This window comes from Melitaea cinxia, chromosome 4, assembly GCF_905220565.1.
Source record: "Melitaea cinxia chromosome 4, ilMelCinx1.1, whole genome shotgun sequence".
NCBI classification, from domain to species: domain Eukaryota; kingdom Metazoa; phylum Arthropoda; class Insecta; order Lepidoptera; family Nymphalidae; genus Melitaea; species Melitaea cinxia.
The window spans coordinates 2153436-2179168 of NC_059397.1; the positions used below are offsets into that span (position 1 = coordinate 2153436).

A 25733-nucleotide genomic window follows, 5' to 3' on the forward strand; every position below is an offset into this window, starting at 1 on the left:
GGAAATGCTTTTGATAATTTCTCTTCTAGTAAGTCCGAAACAGAACTAGAAGAATCAAAACTGTTTTCGGCGCTTGCGTAATCGTCTGAGGAGCAGGTAATGTAATCATCATCATCACAAAACATAATATATATTAAACATAAACACTAAATTAAATATGTATAAATATACTATATACAAATAAAAAAACTAATGCACAAAATAAAAAAATAAAAAATAAAGTATTGTAAATTAAATAATAATAATAAAAAAAGTGTCAAAAAAAAAAAATTAAAAACAAAAAATATAAATAAAATAATAATAACAACTAAAAAGCACTTTTTCTCATGCATAAGCTGACTAACCACTTAAATATAAAATATGTCCAATTTTCACACTAAACGAAAAACTTAAAAAGAAATAAATAAATGAACAAAAATAACTTAAGTTTAAGTAGTAACAAAACGCAATTTGAAAGACGTTAACTAATCTGTAGTGACAACTGACAGATGACACACGACACGACAGTAAACAATATAAAGTTTGCCAAATGTATACGGTGAATCTAAATATTAATGAAACATAATAAAACAACAAAGAAAGATAATCAGAAAAAACAAAAGTTATGATTACCCAGCATTCAAATTAATAAAGGTTGAACTGTTAGTAATGAACTGAATGAAATACACAAACAAGGTAATCACTAATTGTCAGAAGACTGCTCATTTTTTTGATGTTGCGATTTTATTTGTTGCAGCTCCGACATCGTAGTAACTTTCTTTCGGGACTTGTCTGGGAATAAAATCACAATAGCTCCATCAGCCGTCCAGCATTTTTTCATGCCAAAATAATTGCGAGCTGCCACAAATATGTCTTGACGGGTCTTAGTTAAAAACTCGGTAATTGTGACCTTAGTACCTTTTAAACTGGTTTTAGCTTTCCACGCTTTAGAGCGAAGCTGCATGTTTGAAAAACGAACAAGTATGGGCCGTGCAGAGTCCTTTTTAGTGCCAAGTCTGTGGCAAGAACTAAGATGTTCTACTTTTATGTCAGGTATCTTCATTTGGTTAGATAACACTGCGAGGACTCTTTTCTGCACATCTTCATCCTTGTCTTCTTTTATACCATGAAAGAGAAGAAGTTTCTTGCGGGATTGTGTCTCAATTCGATCCATGCCTTGAGCCAACAGTTCAATTTGGGACTTAAGCAAGGACAGAGTTTTCCATACCAGGGTTTTGAAGGTATTGTAGTCTGCCGCCAGTGATTTAACAGTTGGGGTTGCTGTAGCGGATAGTGAAAGATTCTTTTCAAAATCTTCCATCCTGCAGGTAACCATTGAAGACAGTTCCTCCATATTCTTCTGAAGATGTTCGATTGAGGAGTTCATTGTGGCACTTTGTTTTCAAATTAGTGTGAAAGAGTGTGGAGAGAGTCAACTTACACTGTAGTAACTTAACTTTTGCACATATATCTATATAGTAAAATATAATTAAAAATAAATAGGAGCACCAAAAAATACGTCTTTATACTTTCGTGTCTACCCGCCGAAAAAAAAAAAATATTAACGTTTACAAGCCACATTCTAGGTTTTTACAATTCTGTTTAGAATTACATTCCGACCCAGGTTGGTTTTACATCATTTTTCGCGAAAGGCTTAAATACCATTACGCCTACGAAATCTTGACAGTAAAGCATCATTAATTTAAAAAAAAGGCAACCAGAGTTGAAAACACCTCTCACCAGCTGAAACAAAACGAGGCTATCGAGCAAATATCTCCGATCGGATAGAGATTACATTTTAATATATTTCAAAGGGTCGTTACAATTTGGCATAATTCTGGCAACCCTGCAGTTATATAACATGTGCCATAGAAAACATTTATATGTAGACTCTAGTATTTTAATATAAATATTGCAATGCGGGTTCCCACTGTAGTGCAGTAAGGGGAGTATCTAGAAGTTTTGAAACAGTTTATACATTAAGACCCATACACTGGTTTTACCAAAAGCATCCTCCAAGAAATATGTAGAGAATCTTGAGTTAGATAATCTTTGAGAGCTGTAGCTCAAATTGTATGACAATCTAATACCATCAGATTAAGACAATCGTAATCACGATTCTTGCCTAGTGTACGGCGGATGCGTGCCGTGACATCCTAACATTTACTGATGTAGAGATCGCTCTTTTAGCGATAAGACCGCCTTTTGTACATGTCTATATGTTCTTTTTCGGTGTGAAATTATTTTTCTCTGATAGTGTACAATAAAGAGTATTTGTATTGTATTGTATGTAGTAAGTTTCGACAATGCCTGAAATATCGTATATTGTTATGATACGCATTCCGCAAACTCTATGAATACCGTAACGAACAAATGTTTTTGTACCAGAACACCAATGCAAAACATTATACAAATGAGGAGAGTTGAAACAGACTGTTTCAACTCTCTCTATAAAAATCTATAAAAAATACAACTTATAAGATAACACAATAATTCCAAATATTTATTGGTATTTAAATCTTGAATTAGTAAGTTGTCATATATCATTAGCACAGTTAGGATAAAATAACTCACAAAATTGAAGTGATATTATAATAAAACTTACTTTTATCGATTTTTTGGCTTAAAATTTTATACTGGCAAAAATTTCAATTCTGATGCGTAAACAAATACAGAACTTTTAGATTCCGAGAAATTTTTGTTTCAACTTACCTCAATTTTAACTTTTCCCGCTCTCCCCTAATATATATACTAGAGATTAACGCGTTGAATAACAATAATAATATACTTTATTGCACATTTAAATAAAGAACAAAATTTACATTACAAGCCATATGGTAACAAATCGTACAACCAGGCGATCTTATTGCTAAAAAGCAATCTCTTCCAGACAACCTGATAATGAAAGGGATATTGCTTTTCAGATGGGCAGGTGGTATATAGATTTAAATAAGTAAAAAGATAGAATATATAACAACGGCATATATGAACTAGGCCTTTTTAGTTTCAGGTCTCTTAAATTCCTTATGGTTACGTTAAAGAAATCCAAGAGTTTTAAGAGCTTTATTGCAAATATTTTCTAATTGACAAAACGTAGCTTAGAGTTTATTATAGCTCCAAGATCTCTTATATGCTTAATTTCACCCAACTACGCTTCAGCCTGTAATATCCCACTTCTGGGCATAGGCCTCTTTCCCTATGTAGGAGAAATATCAGAACTTAATCCACGACGCTGTTCCAATGCGGGTGGCAGATATATTCCCTAATATGAGTAACGTTCGCTATCAGGTGTAAATGATAACGTGCTCTCCGAGGCACGGTGGGGTGTCCCACAAGGACAAACTTTCAAACCTGAACAAAATATTTGTACAAATACAAATATCCATCCCGAGCGGGAATCGAACCCGCAAATGTCGGCGTTTTTAACCGATTTCCAAAAAAGGAGGAGGTTCTCAATTCGACTGTATTTTTTTTATCTATGTTACTTCAGAACTTTTGACTGGGTGGATCGATTTCGACATTTTTTTTTAATCGAAAGGTGGTGCGTGTCATTTGGTCTCATTTAATTTATTTGAGATCTAACAAATTCTTTTCATGTTATATCTGATAATGCGTTTTTACTTGACTATTTTTTCGTCGACCTACGCTGTATTATACCGCATAACTTTATACTGAGTGCACCGCTTATGATGATTTTTAATTTAATCGAAATCTGATATTTATCATGTTGTCACATTTAAATTTCATCGAGATCTGATTACAACTTTTTGAGTAATCTTTAATAACGCGTATTTACTTGATTATTTTTTCGTCTACTTATATATGTTGTATTACTTGTCGATGTAATTGAAGTCGGTTTTTTTTCGTTTGCCTGCAAACACAATTATAGACGAATACAAGTACCATAATGTGTACATATGAGTGTGAAACAATTCAATAAAATAAAATGTAATTAGAATTACTTATTTGTTGTTGCTAGCATATAATATTACTTACAGTTTATATATCTATACATAAATATTAATAAATTACATTGGAGTGTCTGTTTGTAATATTAAAATAACCGATTTTTACTAAATGCATATGGATGATGTACACGGTACATATACCAAAATAACATTTTTTATAACTTTTGTCTATCTGTCGGTCTGTCTGTCTGTTTGTTGTTTGATGTGACTTTCACTGGCAGATATTTGATGAAATTTCGAGGAACTTGGGCTACTTTTATTTTAGTTTTTTTTTTTTTTTAAATTTTATAAATGCGAACTGAACAATAAATATTTTGTTAAATTCCACGCGGAAGAAGCCGCGGGCACAGCTAGTCATTACATATTATAAAATAAAGTCGCTTCCCGCTATCTGTATGCTTAGATCTTTAAAACAACGTAACGGATTTTGATGCGGTTTTCTTTATTAAATAGAGTGATTCCTTGAAGAAGGTTTATACGTATAATACATGCATAATATAGAAGAGGAACGCTGATAATTTTTGCAACCGTACGAAGCCGGGGCGGGTCGCTAGTTATATATAAATGTAAGTTTTCCATACAGATTACTATACAAGGTCTTGTAATAATTTTGTAACTAGTCCTTTAACAAAGCCACTGTTGCTTTTGCAGTAGATATTAATTTATTTTTATTCAAAATAAATATCAAAAACTTTATATGTATATATGTGTATAAATTAAAATTAAAAATTTAAGTACCTTTTTTTTTGTAGGCCAAATTTGAAACTGTTAAAAGTATAGCAAAAAAAAGGTTAAAAATCAATAGTCGAAAAGCATTATATACATATGTATTTTATACTACTTACTTATACATAGAAACATGCTAAGCATTATGATATTAAGCCGTTGTGTCATCGCAAAAACTAACAAAAATTAATACCAACCAAGAACAGGAACAGAAACATTGCAAAGCACAAAAAACAAGATAAGCAGTTATCAATTCTCATTGTAGCGTAACTTATAGTTATTTAACTGATATTTATTGCTTATATTCGCTAACGATCTCCTTCGACTTCGTTCAGTAGAAATTGTTGAATTATTATTTTTCTTTTCATTTTTATCTCTTTTCATCTGAAACTTGGCTCCACATAATGCCAAAAATTCTCAATAGATCTAAAAAAGACCATTCAGTATCTGTTGAAATACTTAGTTTATTAGGGAAATTAATACATATTACCCCAAATTTTAAACAATGATTTTCAGTGACTGCCTTTGAGGGTACTGTATACGAATAACAGCATTGAAATGAATGAAACTTGGCGTAATAAATTCAAAGACCACATTTTCTAAGGATAATTTTGTAATAATTACTCCATTACATATTCTACTCTACATAGTCTAAGATAAAAGTAAAAAAATGATTATAAATTGTTTTATGAACCAAAAAATATAAACAAACAAAACGTACTCATAATTATATTATAATCTATGAAAAAATATGGAATGCTCATTATGCAAATCGGTTATCTTCGTTGCGCGCTAGTTTTACCACTATAAAGGTGAGAAACTCAAGTTCATCACAGAATAACTCCACATCTTGGTATCAACCACGTACACTACAACAATGCCAGTTTTGAAGACTACGTTTGCTTGGCTACTGATAGCTTTCGCGATGGTGGTCGGGACCGAAGCCACACTCGTCAGAGAATGCGATAACTTCTGCTCCTACGATTACGAATATTATGAGAGGGACAAGTGCTGCCAAGATTATGGATATAGTGTCTCCAGAGACTGTTTATATCACAGCATAATGGACTGCGTATGATACTCCTGACTAACCTCGGCACAGAATATTTCTGTTACAAAATGTACCTAATTACTTTTTTTTTTTAATTTATTTATTTTTTTTTTTTGATTACTTTGTAACAGTTATCTTACAATGTTTGAGGCTTTTCATCTTTTTTCATACATCTGTTCTGGTCTAATTAACCGTTTAGGTACCTAATCAAAATTATGTGTTCTTGATTTTTACAGATAAGTGCCATTTACTTTTAGTCTATAATGTATTTAATGTTAAATGAATACTTAAACCCTTTCGTTGTCATTTAAAAGTTATACAAAATTAGTGCAGCATAAAAAAGGAAGTTGTTGTAAAAATAATTTTCAGTCCTAGTTCTCTTAATTCAGAATAGAAGATTTGTAAAATATGATTTTGTATCAACACTTTATAAAAAAAATAAACAAGAAGAAGAAAAAAACTTATGTAAATCATTATAAAATAAAAATAGGTAAAAAAACTTTTTAAGTTAAACGGTTTTATGTTAAACATACATTGCAATGTTTAAGATAAATGTACTAAAAACCAAAAAATAATAAAATAGATACAGTCGTGGGAATTATAAACATATGCATAGACTAGACTAAAATAAAACCGTGGGGCACGTCAATTGTCTACAATCGTTGATTAAAATGTTTGTTTTGTAATGTTACACTATAATTAGGCAGTTGTTCAACCGACAACGATGGACGTGTGATAACTAGGGCTAGAATGTGGAAACAAGCTAGCAAGCTCGATTATAAGCGAGTTTTAGGGTTTCATAGTGGTGAGCGAGTAGTACTTTTATCATATGTTTTGTCGATTAAAGACAAACTACGAGCAGTGAAACGATTCCTCGCCAGTCAGCAGTGTGAATGTCCAACAATAAACTAGTTGAAACATCTCTTTTATTTACATGGAGTGTATAACTATTGGAATTTCCATGAGCAAGAAAATAGTAAGTAATTTCCTCACCGTCTGCGGGCCAACTGCCTATTTTAACGACGAATTAAACGATTCTTCTATCGCACATTAAGTCGATAATTTGTAGACAATTGACGTGCCCCACGGTTTTATTTTAGTCTAGTCTATGCATATGTTTATAATTCCCACGACTGTATCTATTTTATTATTTTTTGGTTTTTAATACATTTATCTTAAACATTGCAATGTACGTTTAACATAAAACCGTTTAACTTAAAAAGTTTTTTTACCTATTTTTATTTTCTAGTTTTTAGTTTTTATTTCGCATTCTGTTTAATTCATTTAGTGCTTCATTATTGCAAGGCCCATCTTAAATATTGAGGTTGTATAGTGCACTGTATTCTTCTTGTCAAGCCCTTTTATTTGATATCCATATTGGTGGGATTGATAAAAAATTGTTATCAGACATTTGGTAGCGGTGGCCAGCTTAGATTTCAATTTTGCATAGTAAATAGTATTCTACTTGTTGAGACCTTTCATTTGATACCCATGTTGATGGGATTGATAAAACCTAAGCTATCCGCCATTTTGTAGAGGCCGCCATCTTGGATTTTAATTTTATATAGTACATTGATTATACTGGTTGAGCACTTTCATTTGATACCCATATTGATGGGATCGATAAAACCTACGTTATCCGCCATTTTGTAGCGGCCGCCATCTTATATTTCAATTTTTTATAGTATATTGTATTCTGCTTGTTAAGCCCTTTCATTTGATACCCATATTGATGGGATCGATAAAACCTACGTTATCCGCCATTTTGTAGCGGCCGCCATCTTATATTTCAATTTTTTATAGTATATTGTATTCTGCTTGTTAAGCCCTTTCATTTGATACCCATATTGATGGGATTGATAAAACCTACGTTATCCGCCATTTTGTAGCGGCCGCCATCTTGGATTTCAATTTTTTATAGTATATTGTATTCTGCTTGTTGAGCCCTTTCATTTGATACCCATATTGATGGGATTAATAAAACATGAATTACCCGCCATTTTGTAGCGGCGGCCATCTTGAATTTATAATAATAATAAATAAACATAATTGTATTGTCACCAAAATCCAAAGTGTATACAAAATTTCAGATTAATCGGTTGACAGGAAGAGGGTGAAATTTGAATTACTAAATTTGACCCAAGAATAAATAATAAATAAAAAATAAAACAAACGGGGTGAGCTAAATAAAACCGTTTAAAAAAACCTAAAATCTCATGTACGAGTAATGTTACTCCTAGCATGTTGGTAAAAAAATTTATAGAGGTAGGACACAGCACTTAGTACCTTCCTTTTTTTTTGAGAGCCAGATGGCGTTGGTCGCACCCACCTGGATACTTCCAACTTTTCCTTATTCTGTAACTGTTTAAAGAAAAGCGCTCGTCTTGTCCCCCCTATCGACGTTGATGTTATGTGTTGATGTTTCTCCCTGCTATCGACGTATCCTAGAAATCGTAATTATCGTATAACCTTCATTTAATAAAAGACAAAACCTCACGAACGCCTACAAAATAATAGCAGCAATTCTTTTGTGTATATGTTGCAGTCAGAACTCTTAACCAGTCAAAAGTACTATTGACTAGCGAAATCAGTCAAAAGTACTTTTGACTGGACAAGTTGGTCAAAAGTGGTTTTGACTGAAAATTATTGGTTATTAGTACTTTTGACTGCAAATTTGCGGTTAAAAATACTTTTGACTGACGCTCGCCGTCAAAAGTAGTTTTAACTGCAAATAAGCGTCAGTCAAAAGCACTATTAACTCGTTAGATGTGAATAAAAAATATATTTATGAAATGTGAAATCAATCAACTCCAATTAAATTTAGTCAAATGATACTGATAAACTATAATAAATTTATGCCCGCGATCTTCTTGCGACTGCATGTCAATCAAATCGACTTGGCAGCGGCTGTTCATTTCAGTGTGCAAGATCGGTTCCTAAGCCTGACCCATCCTTTTCTTGCTTTTCTTCCTTTGGCATACTTCGCACATTGATAAATATATGTTAATCATTTCTTTTGTAACATTAGCGTACTTTTTTGCAGTTTCATTCTTAAGTCTATCGCGACCACCATGCCCTATAGAAATATGAGCAGCATTAATAATGTGTTAGATTTCCTCAGCCGGCAAAAATATTTAACAGGTTCTGTCTGGTTCTTTAATAATGTTAAAGCGTTGTAGTCTACTGTACTGTAATGGTGTTTTCTTTTCATTAAATTTCGCGTCTTCCACATCCATTGCAAACTTTTCAAATTTTTTTTTTGTCATCACATTGAAATGACTATCTTTCATACCTTCAACCGCTAAAATTCTTTGCAAAATGCCTTCTTTCTTTTCGTAGTCACTCATTTTTGTTCTAATATCAGCACGTTCTCCACTAATAATGAGTAATATAAAAGTTTATATGTGCGTTTGTCGTTATTTTTATCGACCACCTTAACTTTTTAAGAGTTTTGACTGATACAACCAGTCAAAACCACTTTTGACGGAATCATTTAGTCAAAAGTACTTTTAACCAGCTCCATTGGGCAAAAGTACCTTTAACTGTAATTTTAGTCAAAAGTATTATTGACTAAAGCAAACGGTCAAAAGTACTTCTGACTAATTTTGCTAGTCAATAGTGCTTTTGACTGGTTAAGAGTTTTGACTGCAACATATACTTTATTCTCGAATGTTTTGAGTCAGCAACGCCTCTGTCTTAACATACATCTTGATATACTTTGGATTTGGATTGGCTTGATATACTTGAACTCCTGTAGTCACTATACACTCTCAAGCCGTATCGACGCTGTCTTAAATGATAATGACCGTATTAAAACGAAATAACATGTATTTATTTATACGTGTACCTATTAAAATAAATATTCTTTTTTTTTGCAAACTTTTTTACGAGAATTTACTCCACTTCTCATTGCTCACACTGTTGCTAAGACGCCTGGTGCATTTCTTGCCCTAATTCTCGTTTAATCGCAATACCGATTACCGAGAAGGAGAAACAGGAAAACAATAAAAACACATAGCTTACGCAACTTTTAGTTTTTATTACATTGACATCTTATGCGCAGCGACTATCGAACAGGTATTAAAATTCTAATATATAAAATTCTCGTGTCGCGGTGTTTGTAGTTAAACTCCTCCGAAACGGCTTGACCGATTCTCATGAAATTTTGTGTGCATATTGGGTAGGTCTGAGAATCGAACAACATCTATTTTTCATCCCCCTAAATGTTAAGAGTAGTCCACCCCAAATTTTTTTTTTTTATTAACATCCAACATCAGCTTTCAGCATGGATGTGGTCACATTTAAATTTCATCGAGATCTGATAACAACTTTTTGAGTAATCTTTGATAACGCGTATTTACTTGATTATTTTTTCGTCTTTCGATTTTAATAAAAATAACATTTTTTACAATTTTTGTCTGTCTGTCTGTCTGTCTGTAAGTCCGTCCGTCCGTCCGTCCGTCCGTCCGTCCGTCCGTCCGTCTGTCTGTCTGTCTGTCTATCTGTCTGTCTGTCTGTCTGTTCCGGCTAATCTCTGAAACGGCTGGACTGATTTTGGCGGGACTTTCACTGTCAGATAACTGATGTAATAAGAAGTAATGTAGGCTACTTTTATTTTATTTATTTTTTAGTAACTGCGAACTGAACAATATTTTTTTTTAATTCCACGCGGACGAATTCGCGGGCACAGCTAGTTTCTTTATAAAACTTAAAGCAATAACTTTCGTATATTAATCACATATTTATATCTCAGACACCTTGCAGTCTCTTATCACAACACAACATGGATAACCAGAGAAATAAACAATGAACATAAAAAAAACGAAGTCCTTAGCTAAAACTACTCGACGCCCTATTATTGTTTAACTAATTCCTGTTTTGCCAAGACACTGTTTTTTTTATATTGATTTAAAGGAAAAAAATAGGTTCAATACGTTCTTCATTCGGCCTCATACAAGAAAACAAAATGTTTATTTTTATAATATGAGACATCTACGTTGATATGTGCACATAAATAATCATTCACTGTATATAAGCAAACTAATTTTAAAATAGCATTAATTCTATAAACTACAAACATGTTCCATATATCTGACAGATATTGAAACAGAATAAACATATCAGACAACTATCAGAATCTTATTTATTTCAGCCGCTGACATTGACTCTCCCTCAAAAGAATTGTAGATATGATAAGGACGTTAAAATTTTAATTTTATATCTGAAGTCATTTACTTTATCATATGAAATAGTAAAAAGAAATTTTTTCCTCTACAAGACAAGACATATAAAACCTGAATGTACTTTTGTACAAAGAGATATTTTGATGCATTCTTAAGCATTAATCTTTATTAAGGTCAATATTTTATTTCCCGCTTTCTTATTAAAAAAATATTAATTTTGTACAAAGTTGACAACATACTGCCAATAAAAGCGTATTATTTTTTAATAAAAATTCAGATTTAACTTTATACAAACAATGATTGTTTTTCTCATTTTTTTTATAATGATGCGTAAAACAAGATAAACACTAACACATATACAATAAGTAACACAAAACCTCTAATTATAGAAACAAACAGGTTCTAGAACGGATTCTATTTTTATTTCTTGACAAAACAAAATGTGTAATATTTATTTATATAATTATGATGGTATGCAAGCGTTTGATCCGACTGGTGTTTACCGGAAATAACACAAACACGTTGCCGACTCTACCCTCAACCCTCCCAAGAATATCTTACAACGACCGGTACTATTCGGTTGTAATCTTCCGTAAGGTTCACTTCTATAGCCGGGCAGCATCTGATTATGCTTCTATAGAATTGTGAAAACATTGATATTAAGGTTAATATTGTAACGCTGTCACGTGTAACGTTTGTCGGGAATCAGAACAGTTTCTGATGTTTCAAAACTTTATCATCGTAAAAATTTTTTACAATATTTCGATTTGTACAGTATAGACTGAAATTTTTAACGTAATGCTAATCGTATGATATGCAGATACGGAGCATTAATCCATTATGTCAAACGGGAAAAACTCATCGCGTGAATAACCCATACCTTGAGGAAAAAGCTGCGACTAACGTTAATATTTGCTATCTTAAATCTAAATTGATTTGTAAAAATGTAATTTTAAAGTGAAAACAAACAATACGAAGCATTTTTAACACTCATTATTTTTTTCACTTTTTTTTTTCGTTCTAATCTGACCGTTTAAATGACGAAGGATACTCCCAAAATTAATTCTTTTTGAATGTAGAATTTATTATACATACCTATTAACTAATTATAGCCGAGTACTACGTCAAAATGGAGTATACCTTTAATCGAATTGTAAAAAAAACGAATGTATTTTAATACATCCATCAAAAAAGTACATCGTAGGGTAGCGTCCAAGGATCAGTTGGTAGACCGACCTTCTGAAACCTAATGCTGGACCCACTACTCCGAAAAATGACAATGTCAGGGAGTCATTGTCAAGTCTTTGCAGTGGTGTGGTGGTCCTTGTGTTCTCACACCGTTAAACTAGCGTATTACAATGCCAAGCTGTGTCCCTCCTTAGTGCCGTTCAAGATTGGGGCACCCTTAAATGTTGAGCTTTACACTGCACAAAACCAAGGCGATACTACTTACAAAAAAGCTCAAATATGACCTCCCTATGATCAATGTGTCCGGCAATCGACAGGGTTTTTTTTAACGAAATCAGATTCTTCTTTAGTTGGGGCAACATACGAAACGTACGAACTCTTTTTCTTTTTTTTTATAATACTAGATCGACAAACAAGCGTACGGCTCACCTGACGGTAAGCGATTACCGTAGCTTATAGGCGTCTGCAACTCCAGATGCATCGCAAGCGCGTTACAGACCCCATCCTCAATTCCCCCCAGGAGCTCTGGTCACCTTACCTACCAACAGAGACACAACAGTACTTGGAAACAGTGTTATTTAGCTGTGATCTTCTTTAAGGTCTAAGTACTACCCCAGTTGCGCTGCTCCATATTTTGAGCAGGAAATTTCCTGCTGTGCCCTACCTCAGTTAATTCTATCTTCACTAAATTATATTTCCCTCTCAACTTCAGTTCGCTTAGCCCGATCACACTTTTCGTAACGCTCTCGTCATGCATTCACCAGCTTACTCCCCAAGGCAAGCGTGCGTAAAGAAGCTTTACTTCAAAAAGTAAAAAATAAATAAATGAGTTTTACAAATTGTCACATACAGACTTCAACTTCTGGAATGAGGCCACGGTTCACGTTATACGAGTATTTTTGTATTACTTAGTGTTAATAATAATAATAATAATTTTATTTCAGACAAAGTCCATACAATTAAACAGCAGAATACAAACATAATTAAGAAACAGAGAAAAAACCAAAATAAAACATAGGAAAATAACAAAACATAGTATAATTATATCAAAATACACACAAATATACAATATTTAGTAATCGATTAAATAGAATTCATGTCAATAATTTATTAATGTCAATAATAAGCAAAGTCAAGCTATTAAATTAAATAATTAATTAACAAACAAAAAAAAAGAAAAATAATAATAATTTTTAATACATTCAGAAATTATTTAAAACACAATACAATATCAAATACATAAAAGAACAAGAAGTCACCCTTTTCCTATTACTACGCACATCAACCTATGTTATATCAACTTATGTTAAAACCTAAGCACTCAAAGAAGGCGCTATTTAATTTTTAAAAGCCTGTTTAACCAAAAATAAAATAATAAGTTTGCGGTCAAATAAAAATAGCAATTAGTCACCAAGTAAATATTGTTATAATCACCTTGAACATTGTTTATGGTAGACAAAATGGTAAATAAAAAATGTGTCAAAGATTCATTGTTTACTTACAACATTTTATATCAAAAATGTCAAGTGTGTCAATTTAAGCTTGACAGAAATTTAAATTTTATTATAATAATTTAAAAAATAATGTAAAAAATTAAAATTTGATCCAGATTTTTTTTTTTTTTTTTTTATTCAAAGGATCAATACATTCAATTTACATTTCAAATTATTTAAAAGTGTATAGTCGTCACTTTATTTGCCGAAGTGCATTCTGAACGTCTAATTTTAGGCCAATTTTTGAAACATTGCTGGACGTATGTCACAAATGACAAAAACAATGTTGGCCTTCAAGGTGTCATTTAGGTCTGTTATTAATTGATTTCAATCCATATGTGACAAATTTGTTTATCAGGGCCGTTAAACTGAAAACCTCATCTCTAAAACTTTTTTCATCGACAAAACATCGGATCAGTTTCCAATTGCTCTAGAGTTCAATCGGCAAAAAAACGATGCATCGTGATGGTCTCGTGACTTTAATGTCTGTACCTTTATTGTAATTACAATATTTAATACATATGTAATTGTCAAACAAGTGAAAAAGAAACGAAGCGTAAAAAATATTAAAAACATTTGAAAAACATGTTTGTTTGTTGTTAATCGGTCTGGGCTCCCGTTATACTGGCACTAATACTAAGATTTGCGTAAACACGGAAAAGATTTTATGTCATAATAATAGTGACCATGAAGGTTTGATTACATTTTAATTTGTTTTTTAGGGTACCGTACATTAAAAGAAAAAAACGGAACCCTTGTGGATCATTGTTGTCCGTCTGTCTGTCATCTCTTTCTCTCAGGAACGCGTGGAGGTATCAAGCTGAAATTCATATCAAATACTCAAATATATTGTCCCTTGGGCTGTGAAAAAATCGAACTTCTAAGCCAACGCAATCAAAAGATACAGCTATTAATGCTGCAAATTTTCGACACTCGCAAGGGAACCAAAACCTATAGGGTACTTTCCTTGAACCCAGAATCTTGAAATTTGGTACGATGCAACGTCTTATAGTACAGGTAAAGAAAAATTTGTGAGAAGCATACATTTTTAGTAACAATATATAATAAAAATATTTTTAATAATTTTGTTTGGCCGGTGCTCGAGTCCGACTCGCGCTTGGCCGATTTTTTTATTATTTATATTTCTAAAAATATATGATTTCACACATAATATGGAATTCAACGTCAAAAATAAGAAAATTGTACTAATTTTAAAGAATGCAACACGCTTGGTAATTAATAATCTGACCTGATTTTCCAAAGCAAATTTTTATCATATTAAAAATTAGTTACTATGACGAGCGACAAAATTGAAAATGCGTTCTTATGGTACATATATTACATTATACTACTACATTAAAAATATTATATATATATATAGTATACCTGGGTGACCGAGCTTAGCTCGGTATTTTTAGTAAATCGTGTTTTTTGGAAATCATATTTAAATACGAATTAAATATTGATAAAATATGAATAATGTTTTTCGATTTTACCAACATAATAATAAAAAATATGAACTGGTTATTTAAATAAAAAATCATGAGTGCAATTAGAAAAAAAAAGAAAAAATAATCGATGTGGAGACACGGGGATTTGAGCCGTGGTTTTCTCGGTCGATCCCGACTGGCTGATTTCCCACTGAGCTATTACAACTTTATTGACAATCGCGAAATTTATCTTCATATTCTAAAGGTATTGTAGCGATTGTTTCATTGCGTAAAAACAGAGATAAAACGACATTTTCAAAAAATGAATCCTAACTATATTGATTTATCGCCAACGAAATCCCCTGCATACTAAATTTCATGAAAATCGTTGGAGCCGTTTCCGAGATTCAGATTCTCTATATATATATATACAAGAATTGCTCGTTGAATAGTATTAGATTATATATCTATATATACTAGCTGACCCCGCAAACGTTGTTTTGTCATATATGTTATTAACCCCCTTAACCCACCCTATGACTTAGGGGTATAAAAAATAGTCGGCCGATTCTCAGACCTACTCAATATGCACAAAAAATTTCATAAAAATCTGTTCAGCCGTTTCGGAGGAGTATTTTTACTAACATTGTGACACGAGAATTTTATATATAAGATTAAGGCAAATAATCTCTCAAAATATTGCAAAAAATCAACAAGGTTTAAGAATATCTATATAAATAAAAGTGAATGATGCTAATTGTATAACTTGAGAATGGCGCGAGCAGTTGGGTTAATTTTTTTTAAGGTTCCTTAAAGCCCACGGAAGGTATTAATTCTAAAAAAAATAAAAAAATAAAAAAATTAATTTTTAACTTTTGACAGAACGAAGTCTGTCCGGGCAGCTAGTACTTTAATATTTACAAGTATGACTTGATGATGCTAAACTAGATATTAATTTTAATCGATCTGTTTTGTAATTTTTTATCACAATACAAGGAAAAAAACATTGCCTGTTTGTTTATTACATAGGTATGTAAATGAAGTGGATATACCGACCACCAATGTATACTGGACCAGCCAAAATAACACCGTTTGATAGTGTGCGTGAACACTTGTCCTATATAAGAAGAACGAATTTTTGAAGACTTCATAGAAAAAGTTGAGATCTCCTTCGTACCGTTTATTAACATTGAAATAAAATAAAATGGCTCTCCTGAAGACTACCTTCGTGTTGCTGTTGATCGCTATCGCGATGGTGATCGTGACTGACGCCGTCCACGTCGGAGCCTGCGACCAGGTCTGCTCCCGCAGCGACCCTGAGAAGAACGAGTGCTGCAGAGCTCATGGACATAGTGGCCACAGCAGCTGTAGAAATGGCCAAATGCAATGTCACTGATTAACAATTAACTGACACAACTTGGGAATTTGAAGAATTTAGATCGACACGAAGATGTTCTAACACTATTCATCCAGAGATTAACAATTTATTCAATACCCAAAGTTGTCGACAATACTATTTTCTTTTTTTTGCGTTAACATGAATGTTCATATTATGTATATAAATAAATGTATATATGCCTAAAATGTTTTTATTTTATTTTTTTATCTTTTTCCAACGTAATACTAAACAACAGCATTATCAAAAAGTTAACTTAATTAAAAAAATTATAAGGTGCGGCTTTTAAGTGTACGTAATCGCAAACAAATTGGAAAATATGTTGTTAGGCTCTGACGTTTTCTAGTCTCTTTAAATTTTCTACTAATATTAAGTATTCGAGGTAAATTCTTTTCCAATTTACCTATATTAAATAAACAACAAATACTATTTTAATGTTCTTGTAAGGGTAAAATTTCTATAAACGCTGTAACACTTGTTTACTCCTTTTTTAATTAGTAGACTAAGAATAAATTTTAATTTTTCTTACTTTGAAAATGACGGACTTTCCATATACATAGAATAAATATATATTCAAGAATAATTAATTGTTCGTTTAGATAATATTATATTATGTAAGATTTAATACTTCTTAAATAGTAATAATCAAAATATAAATTTATTTTAAATTTTAAAAATTAGCTTAAGTAAAAAATGTTACAAAACCCTGCATAGGCGATTGACCTGACAGTTGGTTTAAGTATCTCCTTTCGTTGAAGGCACTTTAGTCGAAATCTCTGTAGTAGAGGGTAGTATTTCTCTTTGTTCATGCAAGTTTGTGCCACTCCAGAATGGTATACTTAGTACAGTCAATTCTACGTGAAGGCTAGCAAAATAAATTTAGGAAAGGTATTTTAGAGTAGGATAAAAGGCAGTAGGGGGTACCTCCGTGGTCGGTATAACATCGGGTCCGTACAACTTCAACTTTAAAAAATAATATAGACGATCGATAAAGGCAAATAGTGCATACGAATACGTGTCTACATCTATTTCGCGAGTGTGATTGTTATATTAAGCTAAAATGTGCCAAAACTATCCCAAATAAATAAACAAGAGATTTGTGAAAACAGATTGAACTTTCCGTGATGTTTTTATTGGAGTGAATAAACTGTGATTTTAGTGAAAAATAGACCTAATAAGCCATTAAAAGTGCAAAATAACATCCTGCAATACAAAAAAACTATAAACGCTTCACACTCAAAAGCATAAAAATAGCTTGTGAGGGTGGACTTAAAATTATTTGTCAACGTAACAACAAGGATTACATTATACGCATATTTCGCAACGACATATAAGTCGTGCGTGGCCTAATATAAAACAACAACAAGAAAAAATGAACATCGTTCACGAGCCCAGTTCAAACCTCGCATGAAGTGAAGTGGCAATTTGTTTATTTATATTTTATTTTGTTTTTTGGTTTTTCTTCGAGAAACTTCCTTTACTAAAATAAATATCGATTATTGTAATTAATTATATTCAAGATGGCGGAAATAAAAAAGATTTTAGAAAATGTGCAACAAGATATACGACAACAAAAAGCCGAAATGTTAGGAATGAAAGAATACAAAAAATACAATCAATAAGAATATTAATGAGAAATTTAAACAATCAGAAATAAATAAATTATGAAATCAAATAGCATTTCCTACATTGTAAAACAGATTTTAATTTTACATTTTCTTTTCAGTTTTTTCTTTTCCAAGTAGGTATCCGAGTTTAAGGAGGTACAAACAAAAGACTAATTTATAAATAAGGTATTTTTGACGTAAAACTTCTTTAAACACACTTGACTTCGGAAGTAAGCTGGTGAATGCACGACGAGAGCGTTACTAAAAGTGTGACCGGGTGAGGCGAACGAAAGATGGAGGGAGATATAAGTTAATGAAGATAGAAAGAAAAAGAGTTAAGTTTCGTAAGTTTTACTTCAGACGTGTGGGTTGTTATGGGTGGCACACTTGACACTTGGTAAGTACGTCGTCAGTTGCGTTGCTCCAATTTTTGCAAGTAATTTCGTGCTGTGCCCTACCTCTATAAAGTTTTGTCTACCACCATACCAGGAATAGTAACGATATATTCGTACATAAAAATGTCAGGATTTTTTACAATTATTGGCATAAGTTTATTTCTTCTTCTTGTTTCAGTTTATTTTGTAAGTGTTACGAATCATACTTTAAAAATCTCTTTAAGACTGAATTACTATTTTCCTATTCTGGATTTAGATAATAGGACTGAACTATTTTTTTATGTAAACAAATAGGACAGAGCACAGGAAACTATGTTCTCAGGTTGATGTTAGGCAACAACAACATCGCTATTTATCAGTGGCGTGACGGGCGGCAGTGGCGGCCCGCCCCGGGCGGCACTTTTTAGGTGGCGGCAAAATTTAACAATACTTAAATGATAAAACTATTTTGTAAATATTTGAACCATGATATATTATTTTTCGAAACTACTACTTATTTTTTGGCGAAGTCGAGGAATCCATTTTCTTTGAATGATAATTTGTAGCGACTGGCAACGTCTTTACTTGTGGGAATTCTCCGTTTATGACTAATAATCAGCGAGAATGACTTCTAATACTTACATACAAGATGTAAGGGACAGCTATCCTTTAATTGAAACCATTAATTGGGACCATTATTTTGAGTCTAAGACAACAAGAATTTTTATCGCAAAACTATAGAGAAATAGATCTGAAGGTTTTTTATACCTCTCCGATGAGTGAAAAATCACTCTTGTTCATCTAGAATCGTATTCTGTGGTTAATCACTATTTCTATTGCACTTATTCTAGCCAATATCGTTGTTGACTTTGGAACCCTGTGAAAAAGCGACAAGTCAATTTTTTTAAATAAACCTACCAAAAAAATTGAAAAATTTCGAAATTTTCACTATGATAAGAAATTACACTAGTTTTAAACTCAGAATAGTGTTATGAGTATACTTAATACTCATATACTGGCGAAATTAAAAGATAGCGAAGATTATATAGTTTATTTTATTTCACGTACGGGGAAGTCCCTTTAAGATACGGGGAAGTACGCGATTCTTTGAAATAGTTTGATAATTCAAAGAAAATTTTATTGATGGATCGTCAGTTGTCCATTTCACATCGTCTCGTATCTTAATTATGTTACGCTTCCCAAAGTGTGATTTTTGTACAAATAAGTACGTGTAGTGATTGTGAAATAATTCAACAATTTTGTGAAAAATTGAATTTCTTAATAATAATGATAATAATAAATACTCTTTATTGTACACCACAAAAAAAGTAATACATACAAAGAAAGATGTATAAAGGTGGTCTTATCGCTAAGAAAGATTTCTTCCAGACAACCTTTGGGCATAGAACATAGCGTAGAAAAAGAGAAGCGGTAGTTAAGTGTACAAACAGTTGATAAATAATTGGCATACAGTTAACAAGCAATATGATATTAAAAGAAGTAAATATACATACATAAACACATACATATATACACAATATACATACAAATATATATATGCAAATAAATATACACATATATACTACATAAACAAAATACTACATAATATATATATTTATGGAGATGAGAATGATATTTATGAGGTATTTTGGAAACTCAAAGCGATTTTTTAGATAAAACGGTGTATCTAACTCTATTCTTAACTGTGTTAGTATTAAATATTATATTTATTTAATTGTATATTGGACTGTCTGATGTTTTGTTCAAACCTTAATTGATTAAAATAAAAAAAACCGCCGATGTGCAAGTTTTATACTCGCGTACCCAGGGTTTCGTACAAATAATCCAGTCAACAAGTTCAAAAACATGTTTAATAAAAACAATGCTCCTGACGTGACGTCTAGAAAAATGTTTTAAGGGTTTACTAGCACATAAAAAATTGCGATTGTTATTAACAAAATAAGATAGATAGGTATTTAGTTTTTCGTTAATACTTTCTAAAACAATGATATTTGAGGAATTTTGAAAAAAGATCCTGAAAGAGGAGGAAATTTCCAATAAAAAAATTGTGCCTCCCGCGATTTCGTCCGCGTGGAATTAAACAAAAAGTTTTTGTTCAGTTCGTAGTTATAAAATAAAATAAATGTCTAAAATAAAAGTAGCCTAAGTTACTTCTTATTACATCAACTATCTGCCAGTAAAAGTCCGTCAAAATCGATCCAGCCGTTTCAGAGATTAGACGGAACAAACAGACAGACAGACAGATAGACAGAAAAAAATTATAAAAAATGTTATTTTGGTATATGTACCGTGTGTTGTATCTATCAATATGCATGTAGTATAATCGGTTATATGAATATTACAAACAGACACTCCAATTTTATTTATTTGTATAGATCTATAGATATAATCTGTACAATGCAAAATGATGATAGCTGTTCTCGACGAAAAGTTCTCTATAATAATGTATAGAGAACTTGAAACTGAAATACCTAAATAAAAGGTCGACAAAACTTTCTTCCGTCCCGGGCGGCCGACAACCACGCTACCACTGCTATTTAATTTTATGCTACGCACCATATATTTAAACTGTGGATAAATTCTAAATAACGAAATGGTTTCAGATGGAAAGTTTTTATTTAAACTATTATAAAATATGTGCTGTGTGGCTACGGCACTAAAGAATTTAGCCACCCCCTCTCTTCCCGTGAGTGTCGTAAGAGGCGACTAAGGGATAACAAGGTTCCACAACCATCTTGGAACTTAAGAAGCCGACCGATGGCGGGATAGCCATCCAACTGCTGGCTTGAAATACACAGGCCGAAGACGGGCAGCAGCGTCTTTGGTGCGACAAAGCCTGCACTGCGGTCACCAACCCACCTGCCCAGCGTGGTGACTATGGGCAAAACACATGAGTTCACGTTATTTTTGGCGTAAACTTGTGGAGGCCTATGTCCAGCAGTGGACTGTATAGGCTGTAATGAAATGATGTAATGAAAATTATAATTACAATACTGACTGAAATTAAATAAAATTTATGAGTAAAAATCAAGTACAAAACATAACAATTTATCATGGAAAATATTCTTGATTAGTAAGAAATACCATTTGTAAGTCATTCATCTATTGAAGTGCCACTATATCCTTTAGCTTTGCAGCACTTTACCCTGTCAGGCTAGCGAGGCAGGCTGGGCCACATTCCGGCTCGAGGTCGGCTTCGGTCCCGATCACCATCGCAAAAGCGATCAGCAGCAAAGCAAAAGAAATAAAACTGAATTATTATTTTCCTATTCTGGATTTAGAGAACTACAACTTAACATATTTTTTTAAATGTAAATAAATAGGACAGAACACAGGAAACTATGTTTTCAGGTTGATTTTAGGCAACAACAACATCACTATTTATGTTAAACACCATTTGTATAAATTCTAAATAATAACGAAAGGGTTTAATATGAAAAGTATTTATTTAAGCCATTAATTACAATATTGCCTGAAAGTAAATGAAATTTACTAGTAAAAATCAAGTACATATAATTTTGATTACATTAAGGTTCAATTTCTTAGCACACAAATATGCAAGAAAATGTTTACTGTTACAAATTAAACACAAAAGTTACAATTTATAACAGAAAATATTCATCGTCAGTCAGGAGTATCATTTGCAAGTCATTAATGTATCGAAGAGACACTATATCCATTAGCTTTGCAGCACTTTATCCTGCCAGGCTAGCGAGGGCGGCCGAGCTGATTGCCGGCTCGGGGGCGGCTTCGGTCCCGATCACCATCGCGAAAGCGATCAGCAGCAAAGCAAACGTAGTCTTCAGCACTGCCATTGTTGTAGTGTACGTGGTTGAATATCAAGATGTGGAGTTGTTGTGTGATGCACTTGATTTTCTCAGCTTTATATACGTAAAACTAGTGCGCAAAGAAAATGATTTGCATAATGAACATGCAGTATTTTTTCATATATCATAATATAATTATGAGGACGTTTTAGTTATTTAAGAACACAGCGACTATTGGCTGTTCCTATATGCTCGTTAAAATAATCATAATAAATGATAACGCAGCCTTGGTAAAATAATTGCTCAAAATCGGTCCAAATATTTTCAAGTTTATCACTGTATCATATCAGTGCAGGAGTAGCTAAAACGTTTATAATGTATACGAAGATATTCAAATGCGAAAATAGAATTAATGACCCGCGGATATGTAAGGTCTTCGGAGCTGAGAACTGAAGATCACGAATACTCTCAACGACAAAGACTCTATCGTCATTTTGATTAAGGTTTAGTTTGCTACAAAATATTTTATAAGATAAATATGCGCTTAATTTTTCAAAAAACGCGCATTAAATCAAACAAATATTATCTTTTATTATATTTAGCCTGTTCGATAGTCACTGATCTAAAAAAGTAAATGTTGCGTAAGATAAGTGTTTTTATTGTTTTGCTGTTTGTCTGCCGGAAGATCCTATATATAAAGATCGAAGATATCCTATCTACTCTCTTTAATACCCTACTTGACCCAAACTATCTTCGATCCCTTTTTTACTTCTTACCCTCTCCTAATCATTCCAGACGCCCTGGCATTACAACAAAGCTGGATGTACCAAAGTGCAATACCAAATTTATAAAACTATCAATATAATGTAACTAACTACCTTTGTAGTTTTTATAGTACCTACCAAAAACAATACAGTTTTTTTTTTTTTTTTAATTAAAAGAAATTCAAAATATCACGGTAGTTTCCGTAAACAGTTCAACTTAGAGATTCCTATTTATATTTAAATTTACCATATGTAAAATGTAAAAAATAAGAAAACCAAAAGGTTTATATACGTGTTATATTGAAAATAGTATGTATATTTCTGTCATTCTTTGCCGGCTCTAACGTACACATTTTTGTATTTGTGTCTCTTACATGTCGTTTTTTCCGTTGCATCCGGTTTAAAATCACAACGATTCTCAAGAAGTTTCACTTCAAAAATGAAGTTATTGAGCGAAAAATTCAGGAACTATGTGACATAACAAAAAATTTAGAAAGACATATCGGACGCAAGAACTTGGTCATTTTCGGAGTGGAAGAAAGTGAAAATTTTTACGATGAACTAGAGGATAGAATGATTAAGATAATAAATACATATGTCGACGTTCGCTACACGAGCAACAACATAGGTCTTAGAAGAGAAGGGGAAAAAGCAATGTGGTTAAACCCGTCATAATATCATTTAGTATAATGGGCCTAAAACTAAAAATTCTAAGAAACGGAAAATTTTTACGCAACATAAATTATTATATAAAAGTGGTCTTTACACTGGAGGTCAGGCAAAAGCGCAAAGAGTTACGAATCCAACTGAAAATAGAAAGAGACTTGGGTAAAACAGCATTTATGAAATATGATAAACAGATCGTATTGGACAACATTAAGAACACCTCTCACCAATATACAAATAAGAGAACCCTATCTGAAACTCAAGAACTCCCTAATATCAACCACCAAAGGAACAAACAAACAAAAAAACAACCACTAAAGAAAAATAAACCTGCCAACACTAAGGACTAATTTATATAATAATTGTGTTTGCTCGCAAACTAAAAAAAACCGACTTCAATTACATCGACGAGTAATAAACGTAGATCAACGAAAAAATAGTCAAGTAACTACGCGTTATCAAAGATTACTCAAAAAGTAGTTATCAGATCTCAATATAATTTATATGTGACCACATGACAAACATCAGCTTTCTATTAAATTAAAAATTATTAAAATCGGTACACCCGGTAAAAAGTTACTGCGGATTTTCAAGAGTTTTCCTCGATTTCTCTAGGATCCCATCTTCAGATCCTGGTTTTCTTATTATGGTACTAAACTAGGGATATCTACTTTCCAATAAAAAATAATTATTAATAAAATAATTTTGTACCTTATTTAATGTATACATCTAAATTTCTATATTTTTGAAATAATAATAAAAAAATCGTCAGCCGTATTTTTGGCGGGGATAAGACCGTCAGCGAGATAAACAATATTGTAAATGTTGCTATATTGTTTTTTTTGCGATGGTCTTGGTTGTTCTTGGTTGTTGTTTGTGAGTGTGAAAGTTAATTTTCATTTTTAACCGACTTCCAAAAAAGGAGGAGGTTCTCAATTCGGCTGTATTTTTTTTATGTATGTTACATCAGAACTTTTTACCGGGTAGACCGATTTCGACAATTTTTTTTTAATCGAAAGGTGGTGTATGTCACTTGGCCCCATTTAAATTTATTTGAGATCTAACAACTACTTTTCGAGTTATATCTAATAATGCGTTTTTACTTGACATTATTTTCGTCACCTTGCGTTGTATTATACCTCATAACTTTTTACTGGGTGCACCGATTTTGACGTTTCTTATATAAATTAAAAGCTACTATTCGTCACGTGGTCCCATTCAAATTTAATTGAGATTTGATTAGTAATTTGTGAGTTATATCTAATATTGCGTATTTACTTGACGGTTTTTTTGTCACCCTACGTTGTATTATGCGTTATATCTTTTTACTGGGTACACTGATTTTGATCTTTTTTGTATAAATCAAAAGCTAATACTTGTCATGTCGTCCGTTTTAAATATGATTGAGATATAATGAGCAATTTTTGAGTAATCTTTGATGACACGTATTTACATGACGATGTTAAGACGACTGTGGTCATGTTCAATACTTTGCAACAACGCCATCTATCAAAATTTAATGAAATTACTTCGTTCACTATCGATCAAATTACAATATTCCACTAGAGTAGAGAGTAGCAGTTTATTCGTTATAAATATATTTGAGCTTTTAATTTTTGAGTTATCGCTAATACTGGGTATTTACTTGGCTATTTTACGTCGACCAACGTTATATTAACCTCATTACTATTTTACTGGGTGGACCGATATCGATGATTCTTTTTTTAATCAATAGGTGGTGCTTGTCATGTGGTCCCATTTAAATATAATTGAGATTTGACTCGAACTTCTTGAGCTATATCTGATATGGCGTATTAACTTGACTGTTTTTGGAGTTTTCTCCTTAAGAATCGATTTTTATTTAAGGCCCCGGAATGAAAAAATTGAACAGTAAAATCTACCGAACGAATGACCTTGTTAGAGATGGCGTTCAGACGTTTTCTAATAACGCAATTAGGTTCCGATAGATGGCGTTATTGGATTCATTTATTTACAATTTGATATAGTAATAATATATTTCTTAGACTAGTAAGCCTTTTTGTGCCTATTTAGACAGTTGATCTGAAGGGGTAAACTCCAGTGCATCGGAGCTGTGTGAAAACATGAACATTACATATTTT

General features: G+C 32.3%; 1 long non-coding RNA gene across 1 annotated transcript; it reads left to right on the forward strand.

Annotated features, from left to right (window-relative positions):
* The first annotated feature begins 259 nt into the window (after positions 1 to 259).
* Positions 260 to 1495, forward strand: LOC123670492. Its single transcript, XR_006745916.1, has 2 exons — positions 260 to 1220; positions 1308 to 1495. It is a non-coding gene; the product is annotated as an uncharacterized LOC123670492 (long non-coding RNA).
* The last annotated feature ends 24238 nt before the right edge of the window (positions 1496 to 25733 follow it).